Consider the following 19432-nt stretch of genomic DNA (forward strand, 5'->3'; position numbering starts at 1 on the left):
GGGTTGGACTTCAGAGCTGAGGCCAGAGAAGCACAGCTGATCTCTGACAAATAGCAGCCCCTCAATCTGAATAAAGAATAAATGATGGAGATAAAAATCCATTTCTAATCCAATCAGATGTGTTCAGGTTTTAAATGTGGAGCTCAACATTGCTCTGCCACAGACACAGGACTAAACCATTGAAGAAGTCAATTTTGGCATTAAGATACTCAGTTTGGATCAGTATAATATCAGCCTTATGTCTGCAATTTAGTGTCACCACAACTTTCACATCATATTAATCTCAACAGTGAAGCAAAAAATGGTGTCTGACCTCAGAGTCTCCAGTCTACAGTGTGGACTCTCCAGAAAATCACACAGCAGCTTCACTTCTGAATCCTGCAGCTCGTTGTTGAGACTCAGGTCCAGCTCTCTCAGATGGGAGGGGTTGGACTTCAGAGCTGAGGCCAGAGAAGCACAGCTGATCTCTGACAACCTGCAGGAACTCAATCTGAATAAAGAATAAAGGATAGAGATAAAAGTGTCAGTGTGCATTTATTTCCCTTTCTACCCACTTCTCCAGGCCTATTAGTTGTTGTCCTCCAGCTGTCCAGCAGGTTGATTTGCCAGCACATCAAATAACTCATAGGTTTTGCTCTGAAGGACAGAAATCCCATTTTAATATCAGGTGTAAATGGGGTGAGAGAGTCTGAACTGACCTCAGAGTCTCCAGTCTACAGTGTGGATTCTTCAGTTCAGCAGACAGCAGCTTCACTCCTGAATCCTGCAGCTTGTTGTATCTCAGGTCCAGCTCTCTCAGATGGGAGGGGTTGGACTTCAGAGCTGAGGCCAGAGAAGCACAGCTGATCTCTGACAAACTGCACCAACTCAGTCTGAATAAAGAATAAATTATGTAACTTTAGAAGACAATGTTCCTGCTTGAAATCATTCAGTGTTTAATAATCTGTTCAGAGCTGAAGAAGGTTTAGAATGTAGAAGTTTAGAAAATGCAAACTCCAAACACCTGAACCCAACGGGATGCAGGTTCAAACTGTAAAATACTGTAAAAAGAGCTCTCATTAATATTAATAACAACGTGCTGCTGCTTCAATAAAGACTTAGTGACTTCACCTCTTAAACTCTGCAGCTCCACCAGTGGCTCCATCTAAACAAACTTGCTAACTTGCCATGCTAACTTAAATGGTATAAAATAATACATTTTGTGACACCTAAAAGGATTTACCCTCTGTTTTAGAGTTGCCATAGTACAGACAGAGCATGCAACAGCAGAGCTTATTACGCAAGCACAGCTAACTTGGTTATAATTGGCCAGTGAGCCGAGTCCCAGAACATCCAGTGTCACGGTGAATTAAATACCCTGTCCCTTGAGTCCTACATTAAAAACCTCACCTAGACTGTCTTTCCACCTCTGCAACATCTCGAAAATCCGACTCTCTCACACTCCAGCACTGAAACTCTCCTCCATGCCTTTGTCACTTCCTGTCTAGACTACTGCAACACTCTCCTCACTGGTATCCCCACCAAACTCATCAATCTACTCTAACTGGTTCAGAACTCTGCTGCAAGAATCCTACGCTTCACCAAATCATTGGAACATATCACTCCTACTCTTCTCAAACTTTACTCGCTCCCAGTGCAATACCTGATTAAGTTTAGAACCCTACTCACATTTAAAGTCCTCCACAATCTTGCACCTACCTACAACCCCAATACCAATGAAGTTGGGACATTGTGTAAAACGTAAATAAAACCAGAATACATTCATTTGCAAATCCTTTTCAACCTATATTCAATTAAATACACTACAAAGACAAGAATTTATCTGCACGTAAGCAGCAAGGCCGATAACCAACATTGAATGCCCGTGACCTTCAATCCCTCAGGCGGCACTGCATTAAAAACTGACATCAATGTGTAAAGGATATTACCACATGGGCTCAGGAACACCTCAGAAAACCATTGTCAGTTAAAACAGTTTGTCGCTACATCAACAAGTGTAAGTTAAAGCGAAATGCAAAGCGAAAGTCATATGTCAACAACACCCAGAAATGCCACCGGCTTCTCTGGGCCTGAGCTCATCTGAGATGGACTGACGCTAAGTGTGCTATGGTCTGACGAGTCCACATTTCAAATTGTTTTTTGAAATTATGGACGTCGTGTCTTCCGGGCCAAAGAGGAAAAGGACCATCCAGATTGTTGTCAGTGCTAAGTTCAAAAGCCAGCATCTATGATGGTATGGGGGTGTGTTAGTGCCCATGGCATAGGTAACTTGCACATCTGTGAAGGCATCATTAATGCTGAAAGGTGCATACAGGTTTTGGAGCAACATATGCTGCCATCCAAGCAACATCTTTGTCAGGAATGTCCCTGTTTATTTCAGCAAGACAATGCCAAGCCACATTCTGCACGTTACAACAGCTTGGCTTCGTGGTGGGTACTAGACTGGTCTGTTTGCAGTCCATACCTGTCTCCCAATCAAAATGTGTGGTGCATTATGAAGCGCAAAATACGACAATGGAGACCCCGGACTGTTGAGCAACTGAAATTGTTGGGAAAGAATTCCACCTACAAAGCTTTAACAATTAGTGTCCTCAGTTCCCAAACACTTATTGAGTGGTAAACATGCCCCTGTCCCAGCCTTTTTGGAACATGTTTTAGGCATCAAATTCAAAGTGAGTGAATATTTGCAAAATACAATAAAGTTTATCAGTTTGAACATTAAATATCTTGTCTTTGTACTGTATTCAATTGAACATAGGCTGAAAAGGATTTGCAAATCATAGTATTCTGGTTTTATTTATGTTTTACACAACGTCCCAACTTCATTGGAATTGGGGTTGTACTTCTCTGACCTCCTCCCAGTCCATGCCCCCTCCCGCTCCCCTACTCCTTGTCTCCTTGTCACACCTTCATTCCGCCTCTCCACCATGGGAGCCTGAGCCTTTAGCTGCTCGACACCCAGGCTTTGAAACACACTACCCCCCTCATATTTGACAGGCAGACTCACATTGTTCACAAAACTCCTCAAAACACATAATTTTTGTGAAGCCTAAAATCTTTAGACTTTTTATCCCTGACTTGTGTGAATTTTTTGTCCTCTTATTTCAGACTTTTTAAAACTTGCTAGAATTATGCACCTCATCTAATTGCACCATTTATTTCCTGGTATGGAAGATGTCCTTGAGTGTCCTGAATGGTGTCCCCCAAATAAAAGTATTATTATGCATTATTATTAGTGCTGGGCAACAATTAAAAATTTTAATTGCTATTAATCGCATGATTTTCTTGTCATAGTGCACTGGAAGACTTCATGTCTCATCCGATTCCCAAGAAAAAACACCCCGGGTGACTTCAGACCAGTAGCATTGACATCACACATTATGAAGACATTTGAACGGTTGAAAGGGCTGCATGTGCACACAGATTTACATAACCATTTCACCAGGGGACTATGATCCCATACAGGCGCTGAGTAACTGTATTGAGCAGGTCAACGATTGGATGTGCCAGAATTTTCTTCAATTAAACAAGGATAAAACTGAAGTTATTGTTTTTGGAGCCAGGGAGGAACGATTGAAAGTCAGTGCCTTCAATCAGTAATGTTAAGAACCGCAAATCAAGCCAGAAATCTTGGTGTAGTCATGGACTCAGACCATATCAGCCATATTAAGACAATTACAAATTCAGCATAATATATCAAGGATTAAAGGACTTATGTCTCAGCAGGACCTGGAAAAACTTATCCATGCATTTATCTTCAGTCGACTCGAATACTGTAACAGTGACCTTACAGGGCTCCCTAAGAAATCCATCAGACAGCTGCAGCTGATTCAGAACACTGCTGCTCGAGTCCTCACTAAGACCAAAAAGGTGGACCACATCACTCCAGTTCTGAGGTCTTTACATTGGTTTCCTGTACGTCAAAGAATTGATTTCAAAATCATGCTGTTAGTTTACAAAGCACTAAATGGTTTAGGGCCAAAATACATTTCTGATCTTCTGCTTCATTATGAACCATCCAGACCTTTCAGGTCATCTGGGGCAGGTCTGCTTTCTGTCCCCAGAGTCAAAACTAAACAAGGAGAAGCAGCGTTCAGTTATTATGCTCCGTATATTTGGAACAAACCCCCAGATAACTGCAGGTCTGCTGAAACAGTCTGTTCTTTTAAATTAAGAATGAAGATTTTTCTTTTTACCATTGCTTTTAATTAAATATTTACACAGTGAGAAATGAGTAGGTAGTTGAGTTGGATGATTATGGGAATGAGATTGAACAGAGTGAAGGAAGTGGTCTTAAATCTCGCGCCCGAGTGATTTGCAGGAACCTCTGTCCACCTGTAAACGCGCAGATCGGTCTAGTGTATAACTGGGTCAAAGTGGCCTGCTGACAGACATGTCCTGGTTTCTCTGTAGTGTCCGAGGGTTTTTGGAGTTTCAGTGGACCCAAAGATTGCTGTGGACCCAAGTACAGACTAGCTAGAAAGAGTAGATTAAGTGTACTTCTCTGTTTATTCTCTTTTCAAAATGATTGTAACTCAATTATTTGCTCAACCCCTCAGCCTGTTTTTATTTTCCATTTAACTTTTTTAACCCTGATTGTAACACTGTAACTTTTATTATATTTCCCTGTTGCTTTTATGTTTTATGTAAAGCACTTTGAATTACCTTGTTGCTGAAATGTGCTATACAAATAAACTTGCCTTGCCTTATATCCATCGATCAAGCCAAATGAAACTCATCAGTTAGCTAAACTTCAAATGTGCCTTCAGGATGTTAAAACCTGGATGACCTGTAATTTTCTAATGTTAAACTCAGATAAAACTGAAGTTAAGGCCCAAGCACCTCCGTGACGCATTATCTAAAGATATACACTGCTCAAAAAAATAAAGGGAACACTTAAACAACAGAATGTAACTCCAAGTCAATCACACTCCTGTGAAATGAAACTGTCCACTTACGAAGCACCACTGAACACTGACAATCAATTTCACATGCTGTTGTGCAAATGGAATAGACAACAGGTGGAAATTATAGGCAATTAGCAAAAAAAACCCAATAAAGGAGTGGTTCTGCAGGTGGTGACCATAGACCACTTCTCAGTTCCTATGCTTCCTGGCTGATGTTTTGGTCACTTTTGAATGCTGGCGGGGCTTTCACTCTAGTGGTAGCATGAGACGGAGTCTACAACCCACACAAGTGGCTCAGGTAGTGCAGCTCATCCAGGATGGCACATCAATGCGAGCTGTGGCAAGAAGGTTTGCTGTGTTTGTCAGCGTAGTGTCCAGAGCATGGAGGCGCTACCAGGAAACAGGCAAGTACATCAAGAGACGTGGAGGAGGCCGTAGGAGGGCAACAACCCTGCAGCAGGACCGCTACCTCCGGTCCTTTGTGCAAGGAGGAGCAGGAGGAGCACTGCCAGAGCCCTGCAATCCATCCGCCACCTCATCAGGAGCATGCCCAGGCATTGTTTAAGTCTCACATTAAGCAAATTTCAAGGATCATTCACCTACGTAATATTGCAAAAATCAGGAACATCCTGTCTAAAAATGATGCAGAAAAACTAGTCCATTAATTTGTTACTTCTAGGCTGGATTACTGTGTAACCCATATTACCACCCGCTAAGTGTAAGGCTGTAGAAAAAAAAATAACCCCCCCCCCCAAAAAAAGAAACGATGATTCTAACTAATATTTTCCATAAAGAAAATTAATAATGGGTTAATCATAGACAAACAGCAGTTAAATAGGAGACAGAAGAAAACCAACTTAATCTAAGGAATAATGATTTTGGTAAGGTGATTGTGATTATATTTTGTGTCATATTCGTGATTGCAGAGTGACATATCATGCTGTCCAATCAGAGTTTTTGGTGCCGTATCCAGCGTTGCGTAGCGGAGAGTTTTTTCTTGTTCTCCTTTCTCTTCTGGTCCCACACGAGGCTGTGTCACACATGTCGGAGTGAGCTGTGTCGTTAAACCTGAAATATTCTACCTTGTTTGCGGAGATAAGTGTTTTTACGGTGAGATATCCATGTTTTAAGGTAGTTGACCGGAAGGAAGCCAGCTATCGCGTTGGGTGGAGCGGAGGAGAAAACCTGGATGAGAACCATTGAGTGTATTTTTCTACAAGCTAGGAGAGTAGGATTAACACTGAACTTTTCTGAGGAGGGTGGATATCTTCTGTTGCTTCTCAGAGCTACACCTGTGGCCCTAGAGTCCAGCAGGAGTGGCGAGCCAATTTAGCTGTTTATAGAAATCGAGGAGGTCTGAACTGTCTTCATCTGGAGTACTGGTAGGACTGTATAAAACAGAACTGCGAAGGCTAACCTCAACAGACTTTTTATTGATGTTTTCATAATTTTCAGTGGCCTGAAATAAGGGACATACAGACTGTTCAGCTACCTAACTCATTGCCTACTGTGCTGGAACTATGTTATTCTCTTGTTAACTGTTGCTAATGACTGATACGTGGAATTCGAACATATTCCCTGTCACATATACCACACTATATTTCATGCATTGGAGTTATGTGTTCCTGAGGTTTAAAGGTGCATGATGTAAGAAAAAGAGTAACTTGGCTGTCTATCCCAAACCTAGTCAGAACTCTAAAATAGGATAAATTTGCCTCTAAAAACTTTCTTAAAATTGAAAATTGATTTTGACCACCTTTGTAAGTGGACAGTTACATTGTCAGTCAAAGAAATAAGAAAAGGGCACCTTGTGCTGTACGGTCATATGCGCATTACTCATTGTTTTTTTTTTACAATACAAGTTCAATACATTTTAAATTTCTAAGTCTTAAACCATTTTCGATTCTTCTTTGGTTCTGCTACTTAATATCTCCATTTTGTCGCTCCTTTCTCCTGTGGGCGGACAGCTGGAGCTGGACTGGTAACAGAGAGTAGCGAGCCAGCCGGGAGAAAGCTGAGTAGCTGAGTAATATTGTGTAGCAGAAGTAAAGAACCAAATACCATTCAAATACAATGGATATAGTGAAAGAAGCAGAGATAAATGTCCCTAACTCAGCTATAGCAAGTGGTCTAACACATACTGAATTAGATCAGGAACTTGAGACACACTTGGCAGCTCATGGCTCTATTAATCGAGTAGTGCTTATAGATGATCCAAAATCTGAGTTTCACCATCACTCTATAATTGAGTTCACACATAGCTCTGCAATGCACACACTGAGGCCCCAACTGCCAATGGAATACAAGACCTCAGCAGATGCTAATATTACCTTCCAGGTGTGTGCCCTAGACAGTATTTACACTAGTTCAGCCAGTAGTAGCGCCACCAAGGGGAATACTGAAGAACTGCAAGTGATTGCTAACAAGAGTGGCAAGTCATTTCAGGAGGTGCTTCAAGATGAGCTGCAGAAGATTGGCATGGTGAATCAACTTGCAACAGATAAAACAGCAAATGCAGGTTCTGAGAAAACACTTCATGACCCACTAAAGAGCCCTGATCCAGCAGAGGTTAATCTTGGAGTCCTGTAAGCTGAAGCGGCTCCTCAGGTGACACAGTTTCCTTTACTGCTCAGCTCTGCCTCACCTGAACTAATCAGGAACATGCCAGTGGTGTTTCCCCCATCCCCTCCACCCCAACGTGCTGGGGTTGGATCAACTAGAGCCAAACAAGCAATAACAGCAGCTGACACACAGCGGTTCTCGATCATTGCTAGGAGATCAGATGTAGTGTCCCCACGGGCTAGGGTGAACCATCAGACAATGCCTGTTGCACTGGCATCCATAACACCACCTGCCATGCAAATTAAGTCAAACACTCATTGCCAAGAACCCCTGTATTCTGGTACATCGCTTTGCTCAATCAGGGCAACACTAATGATGACAGCAATGCAGTGCTCCATCCAGCTCTCACAGCAAGTGATGTCAACCCTCCAGTTGTACAGCGTGTGGTTGTTGAACACGTCATGCGTGCTAATGAAAGCATGCCTCCCATGCAGTCTTCATTTCGCCTCCAAATCTTCTCGGGAAAGACACCACATCCTAGTAATGGACTGGACTATGACACTTGGAGAGTGAATGTGGATTTGCTGATGACTGACCTATCGATATCTGACTTGCATAGAACTCAAAAGATCCTTGACAGTCTGCTTCCTCCAGCCACTGATGTAATCAAACATGTAAGCCCTCAAGCTTTGCTATCCGTTTATCTCCAGCTACTAGATTCGGTTTATGGTTCTGTAGAGGATGGAGACGAGCTGTTGGCCAAGTTCATGGGGACCCTTCAACAGCAATGAGAAGCCTTCCAGCTACCTAAACTGCTTGCAAGTCACCTTAAGTTCTGTCGTTAGAAGAGGTGGTATTGCAGAAAGCGAACAAAGTTGTTATCTCTTGAAGCAGTTCTGCAGAGGCTATTGGGATAATGGGTTGATCACTGACCTCCAACTGGAGCAGAAGACAAACAGACCACTTTCCTTTGCTGACCTGGTACTGCTCATCATCACAGAGGAAGACAAACAATCAGCAAAAGAAAATCATATGAGGAAACATCTTAAATTACATAAGCAAGGCTCTTCTGTCCCCAAACCACGCACCACAACACACCGACTGATTGTGTGTTCCTGTGCTACATCTGAGAGTGAGCTTACTGAGACAGAATTAATGAAACTTATGAACTTAAGTTTCTATAAGAAACTTATATAACTGACATACAAGCTCAGGTTGTTGTTATGTAGACCAAGCCTTCACATAAGTCAGTTCGGATACAACAGAAATCAATACACTGAAGAGACAGATTGCTGACATTCAGGCCCAGGTGGCAAACATGAAGACAGCACTAAATGACAAAAAGAATAATCACCCAGAAGTAGCAGGAATTTCACTGAAACATCAACTTGCTAACATCCAAGCCCAGGTGACTACAACTCAAGTTCAAAGTCATCTAACATCAGCGCACATGCGGGGAGGTTCAGCAAAGGCTGAGCACCAGCCGGTTGGCATGAAGGTAGGCAGACAGCTCAGTCTTGGTGGACAAACAGCCACCAGACCTCGTCCCTGGTACTGTTTCTGCCGTGGAGAAGATGGGCATCTTGCCCTCAATTGTGAGAGTGAACCAAACCCTCTTTTAGTTGAGGAGAAGAGACAGTTACTCAGAGAGAAACAACAACGGGACAACAAGAAACATCACAGGCACCCAGCAGTAAAACCACTAGAAGCTCCTGTTGCAGGGCAAACAGGGACTGTGAAACAAAGTAAGTGCCCTAGAAAAACCAAGAGGGTGATCAGCAAGTGTACAAATGCTGAGACAGCATTGATCAGCATGCCAGCAAGGCTTGTAGGAACAAAATGCAATGCTTGAGTCACTATTGAAGGCAAGGAAATTAACTGTCTTCTCGACACGGGATCTAAAGTGACCACTATCCCGCTGTCCTTTTACGAGAGTCACTTACCACATCATTGCATGAAGTCCCTGGATGACCTGTTGGATGTTGAGCTTGAAGTGAAGGGAGCCAATGGGTAGGAAGTCCTATATGTTGGCTATGTGGAATTGAGCCTGATGTTTCCAGATGGGTTTTTGGGGACAGAGGTTGAAGTTCCCACTCTGGCATTGGTAGTCCCTGATGTGAAGGACATGTCTCAAATCCTTATTGGAACTAACTCATTGGATGTCCTTTACTCCAGTTATCTTGCAAAAAATGAAAGTCGTCCTCATTCAACTCTTCCTGGATACAGAGTAGTCCTGCAAATCCTGGAGGTGAGACGGTGGCAAGCAGGCACTGGTGCTTCGGGGTGGGTGAAGATGAAAGGCAATGCCCCTGAAGTGGTGCCAGAAGGCGGCACGGTTGTTCTTTATGGGCTTATGGGCTTGTCCATGTGACAAGTGCTAACAGTGAGAAGTGGGTTGCTGTTGATGCTCCATCTGAGTCGTCTCTTCCAGGTGGATTGCTTGTAGCTAGTGCTCTGTGTACTTTACCTGTCAGTCGGCCTTGCCATGTGCCAGTACTACTCAGAAATGAAACTCAGAATTACATCATCATTCCACCTCAGCAGAGATTCATGCTGTGCAGCAGGTGATGGGGAAGGAAAAATCGGCAGACTCAAGTCCCACCCAATCCAGCTATATCAACATTGATTTTGGTGATTCCCCCTTGTCACCTGAATGGAAAGAGGATCACAAGGCAGCTAAATTCCATGCCTGAAGTATTTGCTCAGCATGAATCTGGACTGTGGCCACACCGACAATGTGAAGCATCACATCAAGATTAGTGATGACACCCCTTTTAAGCATCGGCCTAGACCCATCCATCCACAAGATGTGGATGCAGTCAGGAAGCATCTTCAAGAACTGCTGGATTCCGGTATCATCCGTGAGTCCCCATTTGCATCCCCCATAGTCGTGGTCCGAAAGAATAACGGCTCTGTGCGGCTGTGTATTAATTTTAGGAAGCTGATATCTAAACCATAGAAGACCATAGACCATAAAAGATGGCTATGCGCTACCAAACTTGGAAGAAATGTTCTCACTGTTGACTGGCTCCAAGTGGTTTTCAATCCTCGACCTGAAATCAGGATACTACCAGATAGAGATGGAAGAAGCTGATTAAGAGAAAACTGCTTTTGTGTGTCCCCTTGGGTTTTGGGAGTTCAACAGAATGCCCCAGGGAATCACAAATGCACCAAGCACGTTCCAACGACTTATGGAGAGATGTATGGGAGACCTCAACCGGAGAGATGTCTTGGTTTTCATTGACGACCTCATAGTCTTCTCAGATACCCCCGAGGAGCATGAGTTGAGACTACTGCAGGTTCTGAAGCAACTGAAGAAGTATGGACTAAAACCATCTCCAGAAAAGTGTAAATTTTTTCAGACATGAGTCAAGTATCTTGTCACATCTTGTCCCAATATGGAGTACAGACTGATTCAGAAAAGATCAAAGCCCTAAACACCTGGCCAGTACCCAATAATCTAAAGGAACTGCGGTCCTTCCTTGGTTTTTCGGGAAAACACAGTGGTAGAGGAAACACGAACAGCAATCAATACATCCACCCAAAGGACTTGTTCAGAGAAAGGCGGACTTCAGAGTGTCAGAGAGCATTTGATGACATCGCCAAACTCACTACCGCTCCTGTCTTGGGGTTTGCAAACTGCTCCAACTCCAAGCTGCCATACATCCTACACACTGACGCCAGTACAACAGGGCTTGGTGCAGCATTATACCAAGACCAAGATGGGTAGATGAGAGCTATCGCTTTTGCAAGCAGAGGATTGACCAGGAGTGAGGCAAAATATCCCGCTCACAAGCTTGAGTTCCTGGCTTTAAAATGGGCTGTCATTGCAAAGTTTAGTGACTACCTTTATGGAGCTGACTTCACTGTGGTTACAGATAGTAATCCGTTGACGTATATCTTGACATCAGCCAAGTTGGATGCCACCAGCTACCGATGGTTATCTGCTCTGTCGACATTCTCCTTTAAGATCCAGTACAGAGCAGGAGCTCAGAATTAGGATACAGATGGGCTTTCAAGGCGACCACATGGAGAGCTAAAGAATGATTCAGTTTCACAAAATGAAAGTGAGCGAATCAAGCAGTTTACACTACATTACCTAGCAGATCCGGGAACTGAAGGCATGGTCTTACCCCAAGCAATAAAAGCTCTCTGTGAAAGGCATGTTGTCCAGAGGTCTCATCAAAACTCTGCAGGCTCATATCCATCAGTTGCTCTTGTGGAGTCTCTTGCTGTCCATTCCGACGCTCTACCCAGTAGCTTTCAGCAGGAGGATTGTCATGGACTCCCTGTAGTTCCCCACTTGACTGAAGAGGAACTGAGAAATAAACAGAGAACTGATTCAGATCTCAAAGCAGTTATTGAACACTTGGAATCTGGAGACAAGCCTTCCCCTACGTTGCGACAGGAACTCCCTGACTTGGGTTTGTGGCTTCGGGAATGGAAGAGATTGGAGCTACAAGATGGTGTGTTATACAAAACAAGACAAGAGCATGGGCAGATCACACATCAGTTAGTGCTACCAACAGACCTGAGGGCCACTGCACTGAAAGGCCTACACGATGACATAGGTCACTTAGGCATAGAACAGACCCTTGACCTTGTGAGGTCACAATTCTATTGGCCTAGGATGTCCGCAGATGTAGAGCAAAAGATTAAGACATGTGGACAATGTGTGCGACAAAAGATCCCACCGGAGAGAGTGACCACCTTGATGAACATTAGGACCAGTAGACCTTTGGAATTGGTGTGCATCGATTTTCTCTCCTTGGAGCCTGACCAGAGTAACACCAAAGATGTGTTGGGCTCACAGACCACTTCACCAAATACGCAGTTGCCATACCAACTCGAACTCAGAAAGCGCAAACTGTGGCAAAGTGTCTGTGGGAAAACTTTTTTGTGCATTATGGTTTCCCTGAGAAACTTCTGAGTGATAGAGGCCCAGACTTTGAAAGCCGGACCATTAAAGAGTTGTGCCAAATTGCTGGTATTCGAAAGGTGAGGACCACACCGTATCACACAAGAGGGAATCCGGTGGAAAGATTTAATCGGACCCTCTTGCAGATGTTGGGCACTCTGGAAAACAAAGACAAGTATCACTGGCGAGAGTTCGTCAAGCATCTTGTACATACATACAACTGTACACGGCCGACGACCTCGATTGCCAGTTCACATGGCATTTGGCTTACCTGCAAACAGTTCGCCCAGGTCACACTCCCAGTATGTGCATGATTTGAAAGGACGCTTAGAAGAAAGCTACAGAGTTGCCACTGAGAATGCATCAAAGATAGCTGAACACAATATGCTTCATTTTGACAAGCGAGTCATTGACTTCACCCTTAAGGTGGGTGACCGCGTTCTTCTGAAAAATGTTTGAATAAGAGGAAAACACAAATTGGCTGACAAATGGGAACCTGACATCCACCTGGTGATTAGTCGAGCTGTTAACCTTTCAGTGTATACAGTCCAACCAAAAGGGAAGGATAGTCCTCCTCGGACGTTACACCGTGATCTCTTGTTGCCTTGTGGGTTTCTACCCATTGCTGAGTTGGAACAGCTCCCAAACAAGCTGTCAGCAGACTAAAAACTAGGAGGCATTCCAGTATGGAAGTCAATAGTGAACCCGAAATGCGAGAAGATCCCTCAGATTCAGAATACCAAGATGACAACAACTACTACTACTTACCAAGACACACCCTAAGCCCTGACATACATAAAACTCGAATCTTGGCCTGGTCAGAAACCACACCTTCAAAAGAAAAAGAGCCGATCATGGAGCCAAGCCAAGGTGTGAGGTTTTCAGTAGAGGTGCATCCTGCTCCCAGCTGCTCTGGAGGAGTTAGAGAACACTTCACTACAAGAACAGTAGAGAAAGAACAGAGGTTTTCGCCTGAAAAAGCTGGGGCGACAAGACACCCTCTGGGGCCAACCCTTCCTGTGGTTGAGAACCCCCAAAGTCTAAGAGATAACGCCACCACATAGCTCATTCCAGTCAGGCCTGAGAACTCTCTGGTTATGGGAGAAGGCTCAACAACTGTTGAGAAAGACAGCATGAAGTATCCAGGACCAGAAGAGTCTGATTCATCTAAACCAAAGAGTGTCATTGGGAGAAGTCCCTCCACACTCCAGGAGCGTGGAATGAAACTTCACCTATTCATCCAAGCTGGCCAGCATCTCATGTCAGAATGACTCTCCCTTCAATGAGCACAGCATCATGAATGAACTTCTTCCTGCAACACCATGCCACTCATCCAGTGTCTGCAGCAGGGTATCTTCTCTACATTGGCTTCCGGTAAAATCCAGAATGGAATTTAAAATTCTTCTCACATACAAAGCTCTTAATGGGAAGGCACCATCTTATCTTAAAGAGCTTATCGTACCTTACTACCCCACCAGAGCACTGCGCTCCCAGAATGCAGGGTTACTTGTGGTTCCTAGATTCTCCAAAAGTAGAATGGGAGCCATACCATTTAGCTATCAAGCTCCTCTCCTGTGGAACCAGGTTCCAGTTTGGGTTCAGGAGGCAGACACCATCTCCACATTTAAGAGTAGGCTTAAGACTTTCCTCTTTGATAAAGCTTATAGTTAGGGCTGGCTCAGGTGAGTCCTGAACCATCCCTTAGTTATGCTGCTATAGGCCTAGACTGCCGGGGGATTTCCCATGATGGACTGAGCTCCTCTCTCCTCTACTTTCTCTCCCTCTGTATGCAACCTCATCCCATTATTGCATGTTACTAACACAACTTCTCCCCTTTCCGGTAGTCTTGTGCTTTCTCGTCTCTCTCCTCTCTCCTCCTATCACTTCCTGCAGGTGTTTCTGGCTCTGGAGCTGTGGAGTCTCGATCTGTGGTTGCGAGTCACCTGCTGCCTCATTGTTCCTGCTCAACACCCTCTGCTACAATTATTGTTACTAGTCCTATTGCTATTATTATTGTTGTTATTATCATTAATATTACAATTGTTATCATTAACACTACTATAAATATCTGTACCATTTTTACATTCTTGCTTGATCATTGTTGTCGCTCCTGTCACTAACCCTGTCTTTCTGTCTGTTTTTACCTCTCAGATTCACTCGCCCTCGTCATCCGTTCTGTCGGCTGGGCTCATCCTCCGGTCCTTTCCTCTTCGGGCTTCTCCCATGGCGTCCTCCCAGTTCCCCCCTTGCATCCTCCCTTCCTCGGCCCCGGTGTCCCCTGGCTCTCTGGTCCCAGTCAACTCGGTTCCCCGTGCCAGCGTTTCCCTGGCTTCCACCTCTCCGGTCCCTCAACCCCTTGTTCTCTCAATAAACCTCCTTTCCTTCTGAGCGTTGCATTTGGGTCCTCTGTCCCCACACCACACCACCCGTAACAAGATGAGCTAATAAAGCCCAGTCAATAACTGAATTAAAACGGATTCATTTATTACTGAGATGAAAAGGGGCCACAAACACATTTAAATAGGTTACTTCCCCACTAGAGAGGTGGTAAGACTTAATCATGTGTGTTGACTCAGCAGGGATAATATTAAATAAGTTGATCTACAGGAGAAAAGCATTGCCTGAGAGCCTCACTAGATTATATTCTATTATAATTATATATTTTGAATTGTCACCTGCCACCGAAATGTTTTCAAATTTCCACCATAAATTGGGGCAGAAATTGGATGAGAAATTTTCACCAGAATGCGGGAAATGAAGTGTTTAATGCTCAAAATCTTCTGGGTGAGTCACTTCTATGAGTCACTAGATCCCACCTATGCAGCATATTTTACTATCAGAATAATGCGGCCATTAAAAAACAGCAGTGAAAGTAACTATAATAGTAATGCAGAAGTAGTGTAAAGCATTACAATTCACAGACAGTAATATTGCAATATAACTAATTACTCTCAAATGACAGCAACTAGTAATCTATAATGTATTACATTTTGGAAGTAACTTGCCCAACACTGATTAAGATACTGTGTGGATCAGTATAATATCATCCAACCTGCAGATTATTGTCACAACATTCATCATGTTAATCTCAGCACAGAAGCAAAAAAAGGTGTCTGACCTCAAAGTCTCCAGTCTCCAGTTTGGACTCTCCAGTCCAGCAGAAAGCAGCTTCACTCCTGAATCTTGCAGCTTGTTGTAGTTCAGCTCCAGCTGTCTCAGATGGGTGGGGTTGAAATTCAGAGCTGAGGCCAGCGAAGCACAGCTGATCTCTGACAAACTGCAGAACCACAATCTGGTACAAGACACATCATAATATGAATAAAAGGAAATGTATAACTTTATGGATGGAAGTTATGTATGAACATAAATTATGTTTAACAATTGAACCTCCTCATCAGATCTACAATAGTAACAGAGAGTCAGTGAACTGACCTCAGAGTCTCCAGTCTACAGTGTGGACTCTCCAGAAAACCACACAGCAGCTTCACTCCTGAATCCTGCAGGTAGTTGAGACTCAGCTCCAGCTCTCTCAGATGGGAGGGGTTGGACTTCAGAGCTGAGGCCAGAGTAGCACAGCTGATCTCTGACAAACTGCAGGAGTTCAGTCTGAGTAAATAATAAAAGATGGAGACAATCACTTTGACACATTTTCAGAAAGACAATGAGCTCGTCAAAGTCACTTTACATGAACTAACCAATCACAGCCTGGATGGGGCTGGACATTAAAAAAAGTGTGATGGGCTACAGCAAACTTTGGAAATGTTGAACTCATTGTAATGCATAAATGGTTATGATTATGATGAGTTATACTTATTCAAGAAAAGTAAAAATGTTCTTGCAAAAGGATTTAATGAATGAAAACCCACAAAAATTAAACTGATGTAATTGAAATTAAAATTATACAAGTGGTAAGTGGTGGCATCCGGCCAAATGTTTTTCGAGCAATTACATGGCGGGCCAGAGCATAGTCAATTGATAATCCTCACATTTATTATTTTCCCTGGTAAGCTCAGTCAGTAGTGCGCAGATCACCCCTTGAGAGGGTTCTGTGTTTGATCCCAATGTCCTGTTCACATCAATCAACCTATGGATGCTTATTTTCACTTCCCCGGCATCTACAGGCAGAGGAAAGTCCTGCGCTTCTGAGGAATCCTTTCACACATTTTCTGACGGCTTTATCAGAGGTGTGTCACCCATGCCAGAGACTCTTTTGAATGTACTTCAGAATTTTTCAAAGTAAAAGTTCTTAATTAAACTTGACATTGCTGCCAAAAACATTCTTGCGCTTTCATTTTGTAGGTACAATCACTTAAGAGGAAGTGATTATGATAATAACTGTTGCTGAAATGATGGAGATCTATCTCAGCACCAGCCACTATAAAGAAATTTGCCGCTATCAAAGTAATCTGGTCATTGGCCAGATATTATTGTTGGTGGGTCTGTTCTGGCCCGGGGGCCGCTTATTGCCCACCACTGCTATATACACTCACCTAAAGGATTATTAGGAACACCTGTTCAGTTTCTCATTAATGCAATTATCTAATCAACCAATCACATGGCAGTTGCTTCAATGCATTTAGGGGTGTGGTCCCGGTCAAGACAATCTCCTGAACTCCAAACTAAATGTCAGAATGGGAAAGAAAGGTGATTTAATCAATTTTGAGCGTGGCATGGTTGTTGGTGCCAGACAGGCCGGTCTGAGTATTTCACAATCTGCTCAGTTACTGGGATTTTCACGCACAACCATTTCTAGGGTTTACAAAGAATGGTGTGAAAAGGGAAAAACATCCAGTGTGCGGCAGTCCTGTGGGCGAAAATGCCTTGTTGACGGTCAGAGGAGAATGGGCCGACTGATTCAAGCTGATAGAAGAGCAACTTTGACTGAAATAACCACTCGTTACAACCGAGGTAAGCGGCAAAGCATTTGTGAAGCCACAACATGCACAACCTTGAGGCGGATGGGCTACAACAGCAGAAGACCCCACCGGGTACCACTCATCTCCACTACAAAAAGGAAAAAGAGGCTACAATTTGCAAGAGCTCACCAAAATTGGACAGTTGAAGACTAGAAAAATGTTGCTGGTCTGATGAATCTCGATTTCTGTTGAGACATTCAGATGGTAGAGTCAGAATTTGGCGTAAACAGAATGAGAACATGGATCCATCATGTCTTGTTACCACTGTGCAGGCTGGTGGTGGTGGTGTAATGGTGTGGGGGATGTTTTCTTGGCAAACACTTTAGGCCCCTTAGTGCCAATTGGGCATCGTTTAAATGCCACGGCCTACCTGAGCATTGTTTGACCATGTCCATCCCTTTATGGCCACCATGTACCCATCCTCTGATGGCTACTTCCAGCAGGATAATGCACCATGTCACAAAGTTCCAATCATTTCAAACTGGTTTCTTGAACGTGACAATGAGTTCACTTTACTAAAATAGCCCCCACAGTCACCAGATCTCAACCCAATAGAGCATCTTTGGGATGTGGTGGAACGGGAGCTTCGTGCCCTGGATGTGCATCCCACAAATCTCCATCAACTGCAAGATGCTATCCATCAATATGGGCCAACATTTCTAAAGAATGCTTTCAGCACCTTGTTGAATCAATGCCACGTAGAATTAAGGCAGTTCTGAAGGCGAAAGGGGGTCAAACACAGTATTAGTATGGTGTTCCTAATAATCCTTTAGGTGAGTGTATTTTACAAGAAAGACGCAAAGAGAGCATGCACAGTTGTTGTGTATGTTGCTGTGTGTTGCCTGTAGAAGTAACGTTAGCTGCCAGCTAACACTATGCCGACAGCTAACATTACTTCTACACACAGATTAACAAAAGGTGCTCTGTTCAGTTCGTTCTTGCTGTTTGAGGGAGAAAAATTTCATGGGCGTCGAGAGGTCTCGTCTTTTTTATGTAATTTGACTAAATACTTTTCACTTGCACTAGTTTACAGTAACGTAATAAAAGCCCTTGTACCTTAAAACAATTATAACATTGGTAAAAACAGGTTTATACTGATACTTACTCCTCTGACTTATAGTCTACTTATCAGCCCTATTTTAAAATGATCATTAAATTCAGAAGAGTATTCGAATAGATTCACATTCAGCAACAGTAGTGTTTACAGCAGCAAAACTAACATATAAACTCAATAACTGGAAATACATATAATAATGTCAGTGTGAACGTAAAATAAATAATATTCCTGACATCAAAGTAAAGAGTGAAGAAGAAATGGCCCTTTTAGTTTTCAGAAAAAGGTATGAAATATTAAGGTGGAAGATTAATGCTAGTTTATTTTTTTAGATTTGTGATTAGACATGGTCAATAAAAATCCAAATATATCTCAGATTCACAATGCAATATATAAAAGTCATTATCACAATATTGCATACTGTAGACACACAAGCAAACAACACACAGACACACACACCTCTGTCTACAGATATGTTTGTCTCACAATTACCCCTGCCATGGCCACCCTCATCCTTTTCCCCATTCATGTTTCCTTCTCAGGTTAAATCGATACTTGTTTTAATCTGGTATCTTATTTCCTCTACTTGCAGCTCTTGGTGTGCAGCAGTCTGTGTAAGCAAATTATTTTATTATTACTTTATTTCATGATAGCAGTCAGCCTTGGCAGCAGGTCAGTCACTGTGAGCCAGTGCCAAACACTCAACATTCTTTTCATTTTTTCATGGTCACATAATTGTTTAGTCAACTAATATATATAACAGCAGCAGCATCATCATCATCATGCCCAGAAACCCCTCAACAGCAACTGTTCCATGTAAGTTATGTCAGCCCACAGTGTTTTAAAGCTAGAGCTGGGTATTCCCCGTTTCTTTTTCAAAACGGCATCACAGCATTTGCTGATGTATCGACACAGAAACATCTGTATACATATTGGGGGCGTGCATCTTCACTGGTCTCACAATTCGATTACGATTATCAGGTCAACGATTCGATTTGATTTCCCGATGAATCACCTCAAAAAGGTGGGAATTTCTGGGCACCTCATTACGATTATGAGGGCTACAAAGCGACTG

The 19432-nt window shown here is 43.2% G+C and overlaps 1 pseudogene; it reads right to left on the reverse strand.

Annotated features, from left to right (window-relative positions):
- Positions 1-485: 485 nt before the first annotated feature.
- The window catches only part of LOC119886543, a 62951-nt pseudogene continuing 44004 nt past the window's right edge, over positions 486-19432 (reverse strand).

The sequence above is a fragment of the Micropterus salmoides genome, unplaced genomic scaffold, assembly GCF_014851395.1.
Source record: "Micropterus salmoides isolate LMB-PRFRI ecotype aquatic unplaced genomic scaffold, ASM1485139v1 Ms_hic_scaffold_1, whole genome shotgun sequence".
Classification (NCBI taxonomy): domain Eukaryota; kingdom Metazoa; phylum Chordata; class Actinopteri; order Centrarchiformes; family Centrarchidae; genus Micropterus; species Micropterus salmoides.